Source organism: Erithacus rubecula, assembly GCF_903797595.1.
Source record: "Erithacus rubecula genome assembly, chromosome: 3".
NCBI classification, from domain to species: Eukaryota; Metazoa; Chordata; class Aves; order Passeriformes; family Muscicapidae; genus Erithacus; species Erithacus rubecula.
In genome coordinates this window covers 137,137,025-137,154,292 of record NC_136689.1, presented here as the reverse complement: position 1 = coordinate 137,154,292, position 17,268 = coordinate 137,137,025, and positions in this window count along the sequence as shown.

The window sequence follows — 17,268 nt, the reverse complement described above, 5'->3', positions numbered from 1 at the left end:
TATTTTTGATACTTTGGAGTGGTCAAAATTAATATGATCTTTTTCAAAAGCTGTTAGCATTTTTCCATCTGAGATTTTTTGAACAAGAGGAACTGCATAAATTCAAATTATCAGCTGTATAAGTCACATGCCTTGAATTAGCTGGACATAAGGGAATTTTTATTATCTCCTGGGATGGTGAACAGTCTATTTTCTATGTCAGTCTGCTAAGACCACGCTTAGGGGCTGTGCCCATATATTATGACCAAATCTAAACCCACATTTTAGCAAAACAACTTTATATTTCTTGAACCACCCCCCCATTTGCTTAAATGCTTTCCTGATCCCTTTAAGCCAAAGGTTTTTTTTGGATTAATGCAAGTGCTCATATCAGATAGTGAAAAATCACATGGTCTTGCAAAAATTACATTTTTATAATTAAAAAATAATAAAAATGCAGGGAATGTTTAAAGAGGATTAGCTTTTCTTTTTTTTCCTAACTACAAGATCCTGAGAAACTAAATGCACATGATACCTTTGCCTTGAAACAATGTGTGTAAATTTAGCCAGATTCAGTAACAATAATTTTTGTAAAAATAGAAACAGTTGTCTCCTAAGAGAAACAGTGCAAATGTGTATGTCAAAACTGTGTTTCAGTTTTCAATGTATGTAGCAATCCATTAACTATTCCCATATTTAATCTCTCCTTTCCAGACACCTTTAGCAGTGGATTCCCTGATATAGTATTGCATTCCTCCTATAAGAATAAAGCTCTGTACAATGTATCTTTCTTTTTGCTGTAACAGTTTTTCATTACAATCACTAAGAATTTTGGACTGAAACAAAACCTAAAGACTCATGAAAGGAACCTAATGTGGCCTTTCTTCTCTGAGGATGATATTCTTGCATGAAATTCTGCATTTTTCAAAAGCCAGATATCAATGTTTTATTAATGTGGGCTTTGGTGTGTTGAGCAGGCAGCTGTGGCTCCTGCAGAGAGCAGCCTGTGCCCCCAGCACCCTGGCACTGCAAAGGGCCTGCCCAGCACAAACCTGCACAGGCTCTCCTGCATCTCTTGTGTTCAGTGTAGACAGACTTGCATATGGGGCTCTGCCAATGAAGGAATGGCAAAATATTTGAAGATTAACAAACATATTGCTGCTTAAAGTTCAAGGCAAATGATTTACACTTGTGAGTATTTTTAATATTACTATTAAAGACAACAGTAGTCTTTACCCAAGAGTAGTTTATATCTGTGTCTTCTTCTGAGGAGAAAAAAGCAAATCAAAGTAACATTTTAAAAGCTAAGGTAAAACCTGTAAATATATTGACCTAGGGATCTTCTGAATATATTCAAATTTTCCCTACAAAAATGAATGTGATTAAGATTAGTTATTAAGTTTCAGTTTTACTCCTCTACAGCTAAGTGCCATGGGCTTATATAGAATATCTTAAAAGATGCTAACAAAGCAGGAAGAGATTTACTTATAGTTAACATGTAACAAATCAAATTGTAATAACTTGTTTGTGTGAAGGATTGGTTTTGATTTCTCATGTGCATGATGTGACAATGTCTGTAACAAACGATCACTGCATCAGGCTCTGGGGTCTGCAGCACATGAATGACATGGACCTGTTGGAGTGAGGGCAGAGGAGGCCACCAAGATGATCCAAGGGCTGGAACACCTCTTGAGGGAGTTGGTTTTGTTCAGTCTGCAAAAGAGAAGGCTTTGGGGTGACCTGATTGTGGCTTTCCAGTACCCAAAGGGAATGCAGAAAAAGTGGAGAGGGACTTCTTGAAAGGGCATCCAGTGACAGCACAAAGGGGAATGGCCTCAACCTGAAAGAGGGTAGGTTTGGATTAGATAGTAGGAAGAAATTCTCTGCTGGAAGGGTGGTGAGGCACTGACACAGGTTGCCCAGAGAAATTGTGGCTGTCCCATCCCTGGAAGTGTTTAAGGGCACGTTGGTTGGGAGTCTGAGGAACCTGATCTAGTGAAAGGTATCCCTGTCTGCAGCAGGGCACTGGGACTTGTGTGAGCTTTAAGGTCCCTTCCAGCTCAGGCCCTTCTATGATCCCATGATTCTGTGACTCTGTTCCCCTTAGTGGACCTAGGTGTTATTATCCATTATTATTTGAAGAGAATGCTCACTTGGAAAATTGAGCACCCAAAGATTTTTCTGCCTTGGCAAAGCAAGGCAGGTGCTGGAAAGTCAAAGCAAGTGGACAAGCCTTGGGTCATTGCTGGCAGGAGACAAGAATAACCTACCAGTGCATCATCTGCATGAGGAGAACCTCTTAATTCATAGTCCTTTAATGACAAATTTTTCATGCTCTTTAAAGTAAATGATTGCTAAGAAATGCATTAGACCTTGCTGGTTATGGCTTTACAATTTTCTACTGAACCAAACTGCAGAGATAAAAAGCCTCTGGCCTTTGCCTTCTGTGAAAATAAAAAGGAACTAAGGGAACAAAGTCTATTAGCAGTTGCTCACTGGCACATTTATCTCATTTCCTAATTCTGAGCAGCATTCTTAGCAAGCAGGCAAGAAAGAGAGAGACAAGGAGCATGTCTCAGGACTGCAGCAACTCCTCCTGCATCTCTCCTGGAAGGGATGCACTGGTGGACAGCTCCATGTCCTGCCAGCCAGGGCTCTGCCAGCTCCTGCCCAGGCACTGTGCCCAGGGCAGTGCTCCCCTCTGCCTCCCTCAGCTCCACATCTCCTCTCTGCCAGGACTCTGGGAAATGCTCCTCCCAGATCCCTCCTGATCCTTCTTCTTGTTGTTCTTTTGTTTTCCAAACACTGCACAGTCAAACGTCTGTCTTTCCAAGTGTCCACACAGAAATTTGCCTTCTTTCCCAGAGCTGCTGACTGCATTCCAGGCCTGATTTGAAGTCATAACTAAGCAAGTAGAAACCAAAATAGTTATAAAAATAATTATAAAGATTTTATTGCCATGTATTCATTTGTCTTCTGCCATTGTTTTTGAGTGTTTGAGTGCATCTTGCTTGAGACAAGGCAGGATTATGAGTTTGCTTGTTGTGTATCATCTCCTTTCTTAGTGGTTTTCCCAGACCTCTAATCCTGTTATTAATCCATAGGAGAAAAGACAGCATGCTTTCCTACAAATTGCATACTCTGTAAAAACAGATCTAGAATGTTATAGTAAAATATATTAAAAGTAGCTCAGATGCCAGAAATTTGCCCTAGGAATTAATATTCATTATATTTCTCATATGTCTGTATTTTAATATTAGTTTCTGTTCCATAGCTGTTCCTGGCTATTACTTCTTTTAATAAAAGTTCAGTATCTGTTCAAAGAAAAATGCTAAAAGAGACAGGAAGCTGGAACACTCTGACAGCTGGTGCAGCACATTTTTCAATTGCCAGACAGCAGCTCAGAAATTGTGTGCCTGAGAGGGAGAAATGGAAATGATTGTGATGTTTTGTGTGGAGTACATGGAAAAGCACATGCTGCCATCATAGCAGCTTTTCTGACCTCAGCCATGCTTTGTTAGGCAGCTGTAAATGGAAGAAATAAAATGCAGATCTAGTGTTAATTTTTAAATTCATTAATGAAAATTTTCCCTTTGAAACAACAAATTAAGTAACAGCTGTACACATGGAATCTTGCACTATATATTGTTTTTGGTAGCTAAGAAAATTCATTGTGCATTACACTCAACATTTTTTTTTTTCCTTAAAAGGTGATGTGTGGCTGCATGTGGAGAGTTTGTATCATTGAAAAGCAAGATCTGCCTATTCTGATTCAATATTTGCTCAGATATTTAGTAACATCTGGGATGCAGTTATAGAACTCCTGATGTGCAAAGTGAAATAACAGAGGGCAAGGCAAGTTCCTTTAGCTTGGGGCTTGACATTCATTTTACCATTTGTACTACTTGTTTTATGAAAGACAGAAGTGGACAGAATCAGAATTTTACTGGAAACTGGCCATGCCACAGCAGAAAATGTGGTTTTCCTCAGAATCCCTGCCTTGTAGAGGAAATGTGGCCTGTGAAACACCAGTGTCCCTGTCACCTCTGAGCTGAGCCTTGCCTCTGCCTTGAGCATCACGCTGCGATTCCCAGTCTCACCCAACTCCACTGTCTGTACAAAGCCTTGGTGGAAAAAATCACCTGGGTGGAAAACCTCAACTTTCTGAATTCATATACAGGACAACCTGCCCCTAGTTCCCCTGTCCTCCCACACACAGTCTCAGACAGGAACTGTTTGCTGAACTGCTGCCCACAGTCTGTGGGCTACTAAATTTAGCTGGTTCTTGATAGCTGAGAACTGCTCCCAGACCAGATTGTACTGCTCCTCACCAGCACCTGTAGCCAGATAACACCAGCTAGCTGATACCAAACTAGGTGAAAACAATTGACTGTGTCAGCTGCTTTCTATAGTAGTATTAAAATAATAGTAATAATAACAATAATAACTTTGTTGTTATTATTACATACTGGAAATAATTTTTTGTACTTTTGTCTGAAATGATACTCCTCTCAGGATGATTTCAGTCTTTAGAAGAGTTGATCTGGGAGATATGTGTTCATAGACAACATGAGAGAGACAAAAGTAGAGAAATGCAGAATTATACAGGAAACTAGATCTGCCATGGCAGAAGATGTGATCTTCCTGAAAGATCCTCCCTGGTTGAGGAGGAAATCAAGGTGAATATCAAACTCTAGTACTGGCTTTAATTACAGCCACATCAAATATTTGTGTTGGAACCCGATACCATTTGAACTTTGTTCAGCCTCACCTTCCACTGCAAAGTTAGTGTTTAATAACTATTAATGAAAACTGTAATTCCAGATTTGATCAACAGTAGTTTCCTATAAAAGCCACTGAGACTTGTGGTTTAAATGTAAAAGCAGTGTAATAATAATCCAGATGTTTCCTTTAGGCTTTGAATAAATGAAACTCAGGATATTTGCAGGTATAAAGACAGAAGCAAAAACTCATGCAAATCTTTATGAATTAAGAAAGACGAATTTTGCACAGCTTGAAAGCTAAATTCTTCATAGGGGAACTTCCCAAAGCAAAATTTCACTTCAAACTTCTTGCTTGGGTGGTTATGTTAACAGCAGGGAAAGCCCGTGTGGTAGAGACACTTGAGAGTGCATTTCCTGATTTCCTGATGCTTGGTGGCCTGGCCAGAAGATGGCAAGCGTGTTTTGTGGGAGAAGAGAACTGTGCCAGGCAGCCAGGTGTCCTGGTGGTGTAAGAATCAAGCATTTCACAGCCATGACTAGAAATGTTAGCATTATTTACATGATCCTTGTAGTGCTTGAACTGTGAGATAAGAACAGAGACAAAACCTGTGATAATTTACAGCTCCATATGCACAGGGGGAGGAAGGAAGCGCTCAGGGAGGCAAATCCCTCCAACCCTGCTGGCATGGGATGTTCTCCTGAGGGATGCAGCAGGTGACAGCCTTGCACCTATGCTGCCCCATATTTAGTGTCTGCCTCTGTAAGAATGGTTCTGAAATAGTCACAGACAAATCCCACACAGCTTACAGCCACAGACAAATCCCACATAGGTTACAAATAGTATCCAGCATCACCTCCCAGCTCTGGGCTTTCTGACCCACCATCCACCCTCACAACGGGCAGGAGATGTCTTTTCTTGCCTTATGAAGTGATAGTGAATAACAATCTTCAGTTAATTATTTGTTTTGTTCTGCTATTTCTTTCGTTCTTTCCATACCTTTGGCACGGGGAGGGGCAGGGACAGGCATGCAGTGAATTTAGATACTGCTTTACAGCCTGGCACTTCTCTCTCTCAGCTATCAAAGACTGGCAGTTCCTGAATCCTTTCCAGAATGGCACACAGTCCTTTTACTTCCTTAGAAGTAGAAAAATTCTGTCTAGTGTTCCAGCTACTGCTAACAGGACAAAGCTCTTTGTTTATCAACTCATTTTTGAGTTGGCTGGAAGTGCAGATTGGAGAAAGCAAAATACCTGCTTCCCAGCAGAGGCTAAACATTCAGATTCTACAAAGCTCCTGTTCACTGACCTGGCATTCCCCATTGTGGAAATTGTAGAAATAGTCTCTGTAGGGAAGACAAAATTGAAGGGATATGTTTAACACTTAGGGCAAAATGTCATGATGCTCAAAATGATTCTGAACTGGACATCATGTTGAAGTTTTGGACCAGGACTGCAAGAAATGCGACTTTCTAGACCAGGGAGTTTTAGTATATTGTAAGATACTCTTCTCTAGTAGAGAGCTGAATTGCTGACTCTGATTTTCATTTGTAGCCTTTAGCTGATCTATCAGATATCCTGGGCAGAGGTCACTGGTTCCCCTAAGTATGTAAAGAGGTCTTGAACTGAATTACACTTTGTAATATGAACTGTCACAGGGAGCAAAGGACTGGGTTGTGAAGAGATAGGGCAATATTACAAAGACATTTGTCCAAGGTTTTCAGCCAGACATGTATCACTGTGATCCAGCTGATTCAAAGGCACAAAATATTTCCCACTGCTGCAGTCTGTTCTAGGGGATCTATTGTGGGCAACATTTTAGTCCACAGAAGTGGCTGAACATGATGGCTCAGAGAGTGAGGGTTGAGTATTGATAATGCTTGAATTGGATTCCCCAGACCAGGTCATGAGGGGCTGCATTCCCTTATGGACCAGAGAGAAAACAGATCCTCTGTAAAATGTTCCATTTTCTGTAATTGCACAGGGTGGACTCAAACACTAATGCTGTCCAAACACTCCAGTCACTTTGGACACAGATGGTGTCACTGACACAACCTTTATGATTCTATGATTCTGTGACTTTGCATGCAGTGGAGCTAAGGAGTGGAAAATTATTTTTGGGAAAGAAGGCTGATGCATGCAAAATAGAACATACCACAAAGAGGAAAAAGGCTTTTTTTCATGCATTTCCATTATGGTTGACTTTTGCTAAGCTGATTTTCATATGCACATTCTGAGCAGCTAGGAATGTCATGAACAAGAAATGAAACAGAAATTTTAGATGTTTCGGTAGTCAAAAGTGTGTTTGGAAATGATACAGGAAGGATAGATTTATTTTGCTTATTTGAAAATACTGTAGCTTTGCCAGAAATTTGAAATATTCCTGACAAGAATGATGTTATACATGAGGCTGAGGAAGAGAGAGTTACTGTCTCATCTCTATTTTTTCGTTTAAGATAAGATGTATTTCTCCTAGTTAAAACCACTGCAGCCTTTAAATAAAACATATCCATACACCAGCTGATTTTTTGAGGACAAAATGACCATTGGTGATCACATTCTCTGCATTACTTCTGAGGGCAGGAAAAAAGTCAATGTATAATATGCACCAAAAGATTATTCAGTTAAGTATTACAGAAAGCTTTCCATCTCCAAAGGTAGCTCAGCAAAGTGATGAGCTCCCTAGTGGAAATGCTACTATTGATGGGTTTTATAACAAGAGAGGAGGCAAATAGTTATGAAGATTTACTTTTATGCCTCCTTATGTTTACAGAACAGTCATAATCAATTTCTATACAGTAAATGATGGAGTGTTTCCAACGTTTGTATTGTGCTACTGTGATATGTTCTGTTCTATTCTATTCTATTCTATTCTATTCTATTCTATTCTATTCTATTCTATTCTATTCTATTCCATTCCATTCCATTCCATTCCATTCCATTCCATTCCATTCCATTCCATTCCATTCCATTCCACATCTCTTTGGGGTGCATTGAACTCTAAAAGGCATCCTACTGAGAAAAAAAAAATCTGGAAGGAAAAAACCACTTCTCTTCTACTGGCTTGGCAGTTCCTCTGTCCAGCTCAGTGTTTCCACACAAGCCATTGCCAGGACTGCTTTTGTAGAAGTGTTCCTGGAATTGCACCTTTAGTTTTCCTCAGTCTGGCATGACAATTCTTACAGAAGGATTTATTTACACTGTCAGTATTCTCCTTTCTGAAAGCCAAATTCCTAGTCTCTATACAGGATCTTATTAAATAGGATTCACTCCCTACAGCTCAGTGCTTGAGGAACCTTTGCAAAGATGCTGTGGATGATTCCCAGATGTTTTGGCCAGGTTGTCCACAGTGCTGCTATGAGTCAGTGACTCTCTGCTCAGCCATCTCTGAAATCCTTCCAAGAGGAGATAATGTGGAGGCTCACAGTGGCTTTGGCAGGATTTGGATCAGGCCATCTGGCTAAGCTTTCTTGATCTGTTTGAACCAATGGACTTCTGTGTCACTGGTGGAATGGGTGGCTCCTGGTTTAATCCTTGTCCTCCCTTCATCCCAACATGGAGCTTTATGTGGCTACACAATGAACCACACTATGGACTCAGCAACCTTTTTTCCCAGCCCCAGATTAGTTCCCTGATTTGCATTATCCCATGGACACATGATTGCAGTTCTGGCCTGAGGAAGCAGATGGGATCACACACAAAAAGCAGGGATAAGGACAGATGCACCTGTGCCAGATCCACCTCACTGAATATGGATGAACACACTTTGAAAAGCTGTTTATACTCTTTTTCATTATCAGTGTCCCAAAATCTTGCAGTTCATGTATGGTAAAGATTGTAACTATAGGAACTAAGAGCTTTAATAGCTTTTCCATTATCTTTCCTTGACTGGAAGGAATATCTCTTTGGAGTCAGAATTGGCCTTTAAAAAAAAAAAAATCAAAATATATTTGAAAAAAACAAACAAAACACCCCCAAGCAACCCTGGAAACTCCCTTTTGGTGAGGGTCTTCAAAGGAAAATATAAGTGTCATATGGTCAGACAGGCTCAAACTCCTAACCAAACAGGCCTGTGGTAATTGTGGGAGGGAGGAGAAAGCCATGGAAAGAGCTGAGTACATTAGACATCAGAGTAATGCTTCTGACTATCCAGGGCTGAGTGGATTGTTATTATCTCTCTTGCTGCAGATTTTTGTAGCATTTTGTTTGGTTGATTTTTTTTTTTTGTCATAAGCCGTTTTAAAAATAGAAACTGTCATAACTGGAATGCTTTTCTTCTTGTGTTGGAATACAAATTGCAAATGTGCTACTGCAATATGATGCATAGGTATGTGTGTTTATGTACTTTGCATTTTTCAAAGCCAAATTAATCTCTAGAAAATACAAAATAGTTGTGACTGTTGCCCAAACTCTGTTATACAGGGACCACCTATGGTGCTGGTATTGTTCCATCTTTGTTAAACATTCTTAACACCCATTCCTGTTCCCACCACATTATGTTGCCAGATTTAATCAATATTTCATCTCAAGATAAAATATTTCATGTCAAGATTTTTCTCTGGTTTTACCTTTTCTTCTTTCAGATTTTGTGTACTGGAATAACCTCCAGGATTTATATAATGGAATAACATTTAGCCATAGGAACAAATTTTCAGTTATTCTCAGTAGAATGAGAATAACTCATTCTCATTGAGTTGAGAATCAGTAGAATGAAGGAAACCAGCTGAGTCTATGACAAATGGGGAAAGTTTCTCCAGAATTGGCATTATTTCTGTTTAATGACACAAAAATAAAGCAGAGATGTCTAAATCTAAATGTTTTTCTTAACTCTCAAGAGAAAATTATTAGAATTATAGCTATTTACCTTGTTTCTTCTACTGTAACAGCAGGCATGGCATTAATAACAGCAATTTGTATAAATTCCAGCAATATTATGGCATGCACTGCATGGTCTGCAAGCAGTGCATATCCAGTTATTTTCACATGGAAGGTACCTGGGAGTGATTTTACCTTAGCTGATGAAAATTGACTGATCTGAGGGATAGGATTTGAAGCTCCTTTATTTGAAATGAAGCCTGACAGGACTTTATGTTTCTAATATAAACATTATAGAGACAGGGGACAAGCATTACGTAAACACGATACAAATATGTGCAGAATGGAAGCTGTTTTCCTTACCTGTGGCTGTCCTGAGCCCTCAATGCTTCTGCTGTCCAATGGAAACTCCACAGCTTTTAACACATTTCTCCATTTTCTGAGAAATCTCATACTACAAGTCCTCATCCTCTTGTTGCATTCATCACTCCAGTCACTATCAAATCTTAATTGCTCTTTTAAAAGAAGGAATCCAAAATGCATATGTATTATAGCATATAATAAAGTCAGATTTGAAAGCCTTTTCTTTTATAGCTCCCATATTTCCCTATGCTCTTTCTCATTATACTTAATATAACTACACATTTAAAATACATTGTGTGCAGCATGGATCTCTCTTTCTGTAAGATCCAAGATGCACATTGTGAGCTCTCTGACAGTTACAAAAGGCAGCAGAGTGGGGAATTGCAGGTCATCTAAACCTGGCTGGGATAAAAGTGTTAACCAGTAGCACATAGAGAACATTCCTGGGTTGGACTAGGGAGATTAAACAACATGAGCTGATTATGCTAATTTTCTTCATCTTCTAATGTCTTTGGATTTCTTCGCTGAAGTTGAAAGAAAAATTCCCAGAGATTTTTGTGTAGAGATATTTCACCCTTCATTTCCAAGAAAGATCTCTCCTTTATATGATAAATACAAAGTAAGTATGAATTTGTTCTCTACTCAGCCAAACATTTTGTTTGCAAGAGTTCAGAATACAACAGTAAATGTTGTGTTACACAGACTGGTTTTATATCTAATCAACCACTGTGACAAAGTTTAATATACTGTTGTTTTTGCTAGCATCAAATACCTGGCAGCTTTTCACTATGACATGAGAGCAGCAAAGTGAGTAATTTACTTTCCTTGGCTGCACATTTTTGCTTTCAGACTGTTTTCAAACTCATCTAGTTTTCACATTACTTAAGCAATTAACCATATGAAACCTCTTGTTCTCACTTCTCTGCCCCCAAAATGTAATATTCCACCAGACAAGACCATTAAGTCCCCATTCTGGGACACATTATCACCTCTGCTGCTGTGTACACAGAGAAGTGGTTGGAGCACGGACCAATTTGCTGTTTTCTAAATGTTCCCTGCTTCCATATGTGCTTAGACATCAATACAGATGGAAAATAAGGAATGAAATAAGCTGAACTGTAACCAGAAAGAGAAAGAAAGCCTCCTTCCTTTCCTATTAGCTGCTTTTTTACCATTGTCTTCAATCTTCACATGTAAAGCTGGAAGATCAGTTTAAGCAAGCAGTTACAGCAAGATATGGGAGCCAGCAGATTTCAGGATTAATTTATCCCATAAATGGCTATTCAAAGCAAATACTGAGCCACTCCTAATCACTTTAATAAGACATGGTCCCATACCCAAGTGCAATGTATGACATCTTGGTCCCTTGAAGTAATAAGAATTTTGTAACTGAATTCACTGGGACAAGATCTTGTGGTAATGCCTCCATTCCCACCACTTGTTTTGCCTGTTGGAGCCAGTTCCAGGTTGGTCTGTATTTTTTGGGAAGGTGGTTCTCCTGCAGCTCTGACTCCTGCTGGTGCAGTGTGATTCCATGTCACTTGATGGATGTGAACCTTTAGAGCCCTGATCCTCTTCTCCACAGAACACAGATCTGTGTCAGGGCAGGTTTACTTTGGATATCAGGAAAAGGCTCTTCACCCAGAGGGTGACTGGGCACTGGAACAGGCTCCCCTTGGTCACAACATCAAGCTTGTCTGAGTTCAAGAAACCCTTAGACAATACCCTTGAGCACCTGGTAGCACTCATTAGGTTGTCCTGTGCAGGGCCAGGAGCTGGACACAAAGATCCTTGTGGGTCCTTTCCAACTCACCATAATCTATGATTCTAATGCGTCTCATCCATTATCTTTGTTAACTTGTCAGGTGTTGCAAAAACTGTGATGGCTGAGGGTTGTTGACATGAAAGAAAGCCAAGCTCCTACTGAGGCTTTACTTGCTTTTAAAGTAAAACAAAGGTATGGGAACATGGCCAGTGGCTCCCAGGTGGGGGTACTGAGGCTGCAAGGTGCTGTCTCCAGCTGCTGACAGGTGCAGGTACAGGCAGAGCACTGCAGCTGCACCAGCTGTGTGGGCTTTGGAGGCTGGGGAGGGAAGCACAGGTGAGAGTTGTGTCATGAGCTGTCCTCACTGGTCTGTTGATGGCTTCTGAGAAGCAGAGTCACCTGCCTGCACTGGTCACCTTTAGATATGTCCCCCACAAGCTTCTGCATCTCCTTAGTCCTTGCCCAGCCTCTTTGTCTCAGCTGCTGCAGGCTTGGGCTGGGATCTGAGAGGCCTCCAGCTGGAGTGCTCCTTGCTCCTGTTTCACCAGTGCCCATCCAGCATCAGAACTGAAGTACTTGTACTCAACAGCCTCAGCCTTCTGAGGGGACTGAACAGAGCAGGTTGAACTTTCTCCCCTGTAACACATGACTGACCTGAACACCCTGGATAAAATTACTACAGAACATCACCTGACAGCTTCACCTGTGCCACAGCTATTATCCCCTTTAATGCAACATATTTCAGTTCCTCTGCTGCTTTCTCAGAAACAAGTGTAAGGCAATCTAAGCAGTAAGAATAAATTAGTATAAAATCCCACGTTTTTGGATTGCTTTTAAACCATCTGAGTTGCTAATATGGTATGGACATGATTTGGACATGAACTTCATTGGTGATAATAGAAAATAAATTTATAGTAAAATAATTTAGTACGGGATATTTCTGTCAGTAAACAAGCAGGAGAACATCCCACAAATTTATAGTTTGTAAAACTGAATGTCTACAGTACTACATGAAAAGTAAGAGTCTCATTTTTATGTATAACCAAAATTCCTCTTTTTGAATTCAGCTGAGGCACTAATGAATTCCTCCATAAGATAAAAAATTAAGTCTAAACAACTGCATTTTAATAGATCTTTCTGACTCTGATGAGACAACACAAAAAAAACCAAAACAAAACAGCAGTGTCAGTCCAAGGTTAGAATATATTCCAGAGCAAGGAAATTTAGAAAGTAGAAAGTCTGAATCCACCACACAGTACAAAAACTTCAGAGATTCATAATAACTAATCAAATATGAATAAAGGTGTATATATTCCTTTCAGCCCACTATGGACAGTAAAGTAATTATTTTAAAATTAAGACTCTTAGTTAAGACAGTTAATGTTAAAGATATAATGTATCTTCACAGGAAAAATATTGACAGTAGGTTTTACTCCCCCTCACCATTTTTCCTCCTCCAGAACTGACAAAAATAACATGAAATTTCAAGCACAACATCAAAATATTTCAAGGGTGATTTTCTGTTCCTAAAATATTTGTAGCCACATAAACCATCAATATATTAGTGACTGCACATGTCTCTGGCTGACTGTGAATGCAAGCCAAAGCATATTCCTAAATCCAGCTGGTTTTGATGCTGCTGCCTAGAAGTGAGTGGAGGGGGTCATCAGAGAAAGGCCTTGGTGTGCTGGTGGAGTTGCTTCATTAAGATTCAATACTGAGGCTTGAACTGTGGGAATGAAAAGGCACAAAATAATTGGCAAAGTCAATGAATGCAGGAAGAAGGGGGAAAGGAAGCTAATGGGGCTTCCTGCAAGGTTGTGAAGCTGAGAATGAGAAATGTTATATTAATGAAGTTGATGGTGAAAAGGAGGTGCTCGAAAACAGGAAGAAACAAATGCCACCCAGTTTAGAAAGTGTGGGTGGCAGGAAGAACAGTGACACCATTAGTCACAGATAAAAGTGAGGGGACAGGAATGTTAAGAAAGATGCTGAGTTCAAATGCTACTGCACTGTGAATTTGCAGTTGTGTAAGAACCAGTCAGAGAAAGAATCTTCTTGTATGTCAGGGAGAGATACCTGCCTTCATTCATAAACTTCAGAGGTTTTGGAGAAAAGTTTCCCTATTGCTTACACATGCAAGATGGAGTTATAAAGCAGGAACAGATGAATCTGGGGTAAGGTCAAAGAAAAGTGAGTATCAGTAAATATTACATTATATTGTATTGAAGAATAGAGAAGAATAGAGCAGAGCAAAATAGGGCAGAATAGACAGTTTTGGTTGGAAGGGACCTACAGGGTTCATCTAGCCCAACTGCCTGAGACTTCAGGGCTGACCAAGAGTTAAGGGCTTTATCCAGGTACCTCTAACACTGACAGGCTTGGGGCATTGCCTACCTCCCCAGGGAGCCTGTTCCAGCATTTGACCACTTTCTATTTCCTGGCTGGTCATGCTGTGTTTGTGGCAGGATGGGGTTTGCCCTCTTGGCAGCCAGGGCACACTGCTGGTTCCTTTTGAGCTGCTGCTGACCCTGGATCCCCATGTTCAGGGCTGATCTCCCAGGTGTTTTTTTGCCTCCTTTGCCTGTATCCATCTAGCATGGGATTCATTTTGTGTACTCCACAATGGAAGCCATAAGGACTCCAAAAATTAATGAAATCACTAAAACACATTCTACTCTGTCACCCTTTCCCCTAAACTCTGCTTTCCCCTGCAAGGCTCTGCATGAGAGCTGCCCTTTATTGCCTCCAGAAAGAACTGTGCTGTAACCTGCCACACTTCTGAGGAAAGCCCCACTGAGATGTACTTGGGTGGCTGTCTGAAGATAGGCTTTAGAACTAAATTTGCTACAGGATTCTCAGTACCCAGGTGAGAGGGGTGATTTCAGCAAAGAGGTAAAGCTCACATTGCTAACAAAATCACTCTCAGCATGCACAGAGAATGTCTGCATGACCAGAACAATTTCAGCTTCTCTAGGAGTAATAAAAAAAACTTCATGTGAGTTGATCATTGTCTTAGGAAGTAGTTTAATTGGTAAATACAGAAAACTATATATTTTATATATATATATAAATAAGATAGAAGATGTGCATAGTGTAGCAATAGTCATTACTAACCTACATAATTTATATTGATATATAGTTTCAAGCACACTTAAATAATGGAAATATTTTGAAATCTTCCCAAAACAAAATACTGTATGTTTGTTAATAATCAACATCTTTATTTACTATTACAGAGAGATTATGGTCTCTAGTGAATTCTCTATAGGACTACAGCAAAGCTGAGGCCTCAGCATAGATATAATTGCTAATATTAACTTCTCAAAACTTAATGCACACCGGGGAGGTGCTTTGTCAATTTTAAACTCAATTGGGGCTATTGCATGGACAATGCTTCAGTGCCTTAGACTCTTTTTACTGAATTTTTAACACCCATTTTTAGAAGGCTTTAAAGCCAATTCAGGCTGCTTAGCACATGACCTACAGTGGGACTTGGATGGCTTTGAAAGCAGGATTAACTTGTCCCAGTCTATGCCTGTGTGTCTGATCACACAAGTAAGCCTGCATCACAGATCATGGTGCAAATTACAGCTGAGGGCTTTGGCTTCTGGAAGGGCTGGATAGCCCTGGGCACTGCTGGGAACAGCCCTTGGCTGCAGAGCTGCTCACCTGCCCCTGGCAGCAGCTGTGCCTGGGAAAGGGCTGGAGGATGCTGCTGGAAACAGACTCAGCACCCAGCGTGGAGAGCAGGAGCTGCACAGCAAGCTCCTGACTCCAAAGGGCCACAGCAGAGGATGATGAAAGGGAATCAAATGAGTCAAGCCTCACATGCAGGGGATGCAGCTGGGCAGGTCTTAAATCACTGATTCACTGTGATGTGTTTTCACTGCTTGCAAAATAAAGTGGAAGTACCTTCTTCTGGAAAGAATTACTCCATCTGCCTCTTCAGAAGCATAAAGTGCTATACAAATATGTTGCCAGAATGGCTGGAAGAAAATTTACCTGTGACTCCTTGATTGCTGTGTATTTTTGTCACTACCATTTGATAATGGTTTAGTATCAAGATTATTGACAGGATTGTCAGCACCAGATTTTGGCACAAAGCTCTCCAAGTCAGGGCCTTATTCTCTTATTTCCTCACAATATTTGGTGCAGCAAGGAGACCTCTGTGGAGACTTTGAACTAGCAAAACAAACAAAAATCCCACTGCTTGTAATTTGATCCACACAGGTGATTATGCATTAAATACTCATTAATATGTGTATATTCTCCCATACTCCAGCCTACAGAACTTTACCTATTTGGCATTAATTCTATACTTTTGTATAATTGGATCCTTATAGAATATCTTTCTATGTACGCAGCCAAGTTTTTACTCTTTCATTTTATGATTATAAAGGAATCCTACACAGGCTGTACTTTTTAAATTATTATTGTTAAGTCTGCTATTGAGCAATTCCCTTCCTGATAATTTGCTGAGAACATGAAGGAAAAAGAGAAGTTTCAATTAGATCTTCCAAAACAAGACAGAACACGCCCAGAGGTAAAGTGCATGAACAAGTAGAATTTGAAACAAGTTCTGTAACATACTTCAGGCATAATTTCATGTTCTATATGAGAAATGCAAATTTCTAGATAATCTTGGCTGCTTCTGCTTCAATCACACAGAGCTCTTGTAAGAACTCATGGAGATTTCATTAGATCTGTCTTAAATCTGTATTTTAGATTAAACATACAAAAAAATCCATTAACATGGAAAGTTTCATTATATTGACAGTTTGAAAATCTGGCACAGTTTGTTCAAAACATTCATAAAAATCTTGATTTATTCATTTGACTATAAACAATATTTACAGATATATAAAGTCAAAATTGACACATGGCACCAGTCTACTCTCTAAGCAGCTCTGACCTTCAAATTAGAGTACACACAGCTCTAAATTTCCAGTGTCTCACTTGCTGCCTGATCTTAGATGTGCTGAAGATTTCCCTAATGTCATTTAATTTGATGAGTTAAGCAAACCTAAAAGCTACATGCAAGCAGTTTCAATCACCCTTACATAGAGTAAAACTCTGATATGGACAATCATTCATAATTTTAATGATTCTCATGATAACAAGTGGGGCTTTTGAGAGCTCAAGTCTAAAATTTACACAATAGTCCTTTTTTCTGTTGCTGTTGTTTCATGTAAATTTCTTGTCGTTGTGACTATGATAACCTTTAGAACATTGACAGAATGCATTTTAAAAGCCCCAAACTCCCCGAGAATTATAAAGTGGGAGCATAACCTAAATGGTGTTTTGTAGAGATAAAGCAGTGGAACTTTGTAAGGGAACTTCTGACTTAGGTGCAGTCTGCAGTCTCAGTTCAAAGTGACCAGTGTCTTCCATTTAGTGAATGTTAGCAAGAGCTATAGGTAAGAGGAAAATGAGACAGAATTGGAATAAAAAACCACAGAACTATTTTGATGCTAATTCTCTTAAGCAATTCCCAGCTTGTAGAAGTATTAAATAATTGTTTTTCTTGTATTCTACCCCCAAAATCAAGTGTCTGTTTTTATAGATCTCTCTGGCCAACCACACTTTGGTAATGAAAATACACAACCGGGAAACAACAACTTC